The sequence below is a fragment of the Erinaceus europaeus genome, chromosome 2 (assembly GCF_950295315.1).
Source record: "Erinaceus europaeus chromosome 2, mEriEur2.1, whole genome shotgun sequence".
Lineage (NCBI taxonomy): Eukaryota > Metazoa > Chordata > Mammalia > Eulipotyphla > Erinaceidae > Erinaceus > Erinaceus europaeus.
In genome coordinates, this window is record NC_080163.1 from 75,749,761 (window position 1) to 75,753,507 (window position 3,747).

The following is a 3,747-nucleotide window of genomic DNA, read 5'->3' on the forward strand; positions in this document are numbered from 1 at the left end:
AAAATCCCTTTCCTGAGTTGGAGAGCCTCAGAGGCCTTTGAAATGAAGGCCATGTGGCAGATGCTGAACAGGTGGCCAGAAGTGCCTGGAATTAACCCTTTGGGGTCTTGGGTTTGTTTTCTGCTACTGACAGAATAGGCAGCAGTATTTACTACAGAGCCATATGAAATATGAGCTCTAGAGGATGATATAATATTTTAAAAACATGTCACTATTATTTTGCAAAGGAAAAACAAAGCCAAAATTCAAGAAGGAAATTTATAAATCAGATAAATAAATGTTCATTTATCATTCACTTCACTTAAAATAACATATTGAGTCTGATCTTTGTATGAGTTTTAGGTGAATAAAGTGTTTAATTAAAAAGAAAACACCTTTGAGAAACATAAAAATCAAGTTAAGAAAATTATTAAATTTAAGAATGTTTTCTGTTTATAAAGATGGCATATGTTTATTGTAGGAAAATATATAAAAATAAAAGGAAGGAAATTTAAATCACTCATATGCCACTGACTAGAGCTTATCACCATTAGTATTTGGTATAGGTTTTTTTTTTTTAGAATGTATATGTGTTTAAATTTCCTTTTATAAAGTTTGAATAATATTATATACATTAAAATGTGCCTCACCTACTGTAGTGATTCATTTACCAAAGTCACTAAATATTACTTAAGTCAGCACATGAGGTATTCCATCATTGAATGCACAATTAATTTAATAAATCCCTTTTAGGCATGATGAATATTGTAGTGCATGCCTTTTTGCATACATTGCACTCCTCTAGATTTCCCTAAGAGAATTTTCTAGATGTGCATTTCAGTGACTGAAAATTTCAGTGTGGGAAAACATTTAAAAAAATGTACATTTATAGGACTAGAGTCAGTATGTTTTTCTTTTGAAAAAGACTATAGTGGTCAGAGAGATAGCTCACAGGGTAAGGCATGTGTCTTATTATTTGTAAGGCCCAGGTTTGTGCCCCAGGGCATTGCATGGGAGGTGATGATGTACAGTGTCATGTTATTTGGGGGCTCTGGTGCTGATGTTCCTTTGTCTTTGTCTTTATCTAATGAAAAAGCAGCCTGGGAGCAATGGAGTCACACATTTGTGGGACCCTGACTCTATAAAACAAAATGAAAGAAAAGGAGAATACAGGGATAAGAAAATGTGCTGTATTCCTAGATAATAGGAAGCAGAAGGAAACTGCAATATACAGTATGTGTAGGGGATGGAGCTGACAAGCTCAAAGTATCCCTGGACCAGGAGAGGGCAAATGCATCAGAGGGTGGAGTGAGAACTGATAACAGGGTGCTAGTTGAAATTACAGAAGTAGAAGAGATAACTTCTGTGTCCTTTCCATAATGTCACAGGAAGAAAATCCCAATGTCCAACACCTAAGTTCAAGAAAAACAGGAGGCTTCTTCCTATATAAATGTACACATTGTCTGGAGAACCCAGTATGACAGTATGGGTTTTATCATATTCTTAGGAAACATTTTTCTTTTTCTCTTAGAAAATCTATTCTAAAGGTTTTTATTTTTATGTCTCTTTTGAGGGTTATATTCTTTTTATCCTCTGCAGAATCCTTTTCTTGATTAAATTGGACTTTGTTTTTGTCTCATAAAGATGGTGGTTAAATCCTCTTAATCTAGTTACTTTCAGAAACTGCCTCTGATTTTTTACTTGAAACAAAACATGTATATATATTCATAGTGTTACTAGATTTTTATTTTTCTTAGAAAGTTTTCTACTGATATCTCCTTTTAATTTAAGACTCCTATTGGAGATAGGGGAATGGTGTGAAACGACATTAACTCACTTCGGCTCTCTATATATGATGGACATACCAGAGACATAGAAATAATATATTGCCTCTAACATGTAAATAGAATCTATCTTTAAACTATAATTCTAAAGAAATTTCTATCATACTTTTATATTTCTTTCATCATGCTAATGAGAGTAGGGAAAGCAGACTGTCAGACATTTAGGTTTATCTTTTCTTACCTGCTAGTGTGACACTTTGAAAAACATTTATGCACATATTCAGATTGTCTGAGAATTTCCAAATGAGTGGGCTGGGATGGGGAATTTGGAATTGTAGAATAAATATCTGAGTGAGCACTTGAAGGATAAATGGGGATCCGATTGACAGTATAGATGGTGGAGGAGATTCATGAGTTGAGAAAAGCATAGAAATAGGTATATACCAGAAAAATAAAGAAGAATATTTTTGTTCCTTGGAGGATATATATATCATTCATGGAAATTTACTTTGGAAAGACATGTAGGGACTTGATGGTTGTGAGTCCTAAACATTAAGGAAAGTAGGTTGCTTTATGTCAGAAAATTCATATTGAGTAGAAGGTTCCCATGGGTTCTAGAAGGATAGGTAGCATAATTCAAAGGGAAGAACCTATTTAGAGGGAGGCTTCAGTCACAGCACCTGGTTCCTGCACATTAGTCTGTTCACAGTCTACCCCTTAAAGAAAAACTTAAATGAGGACATAGAGAGCAAGAAAGAAATCCAAACATATTGTAGATAAAAGACAAAGCATGAGATGAGTATATGATGGGTGAAGAATACCATTGTACTCTCAGTCTTAGGAATTTGCTCAGTGGTTTAGGGAGAAACATACATTGTCAAGATAAAAGCACAAAACATTGCCCTGATCGTAGGAGGAAAAGTAAAAGCATCTTAGGAGGAAAAGGAAAGGTCTTTTTTCATGAAAGGAGACATTTGGCCAAGACAGACTCTAAGAAGAGGAGGGAGGGAGAAATTGTAGAAGTATGACTGTGCCAATGTAGGGGACAAAATATTCACTAAAGAGGAGATATAAAAGGCCAATAGACATATGGAAAAAAAAAACTCCAAGTCATTGTCAGAGAAATGCAAATAAAGACAACATGAGATACCACTTCACCCCTGTGAGAATGTCATACATCAAAAAATGACAATAAAAAATGCTGGAGAGGTTGTAGGAGCAAAGAAACCCACCTATACTGTTGGTGGGTGCCGGGATAGCCTGAGGGTGCTTCTTCCCAAGCAAGTGCTCTCTGGGTTGGACAGAACTCAAGTGGAGCCAATCTAGGCTGCTGCGTGGGAGAGGGATCAGGAACTCGTGCCGCACTAACATTACAGGAGATACACTCTGGAACTCTTGGAGCCGGAAAGCAATTCCAGGTGTTTTTACTCAGAAAAGCAGCTTGTATATATACTAGCCAAGTAGGGTAGAAACAGGGTGTGACATAGAGAGGGTGGAGCGAAAAGATAGTGGTGGAGATCAGGGTGACTATGAGAGGGGGGCGGAGCAAAAAGACATTGTGAACCACTGGGGATTAAACCAATGCCCTGGAGGGAGGGTGGTGCTTAGTTAACAGTGGTTTATGTAAATAGACCGCAGCTTTAAGTGGGATCAAACCAATGTCCTGCAGGCATGCCGGTGCTTAGTTAAGTAGGATTAGAGACAGAAGCTTTAAACTGGGGGAGCTGGCATACTACCCAACAGGTGGGAATGTAAATTAGGCCTACCTCTGTGGAGAGTAATCTGGAGAATTCTCAAAAGACTATAAATGGAGCTACCCTATGACCCAGCAATTCTCCTCCTGGGAGAATATCCTAAGGAGTCAAACACACCCATCCAAAAAAATATGTGTATACCTATGTTCATAGCAGCAAAATTTGTAATAGCCAAATGCAAAAGCAATGTAGAAGCAATCTAGAAGTCCAACAACAAGTGAGTGACTGGT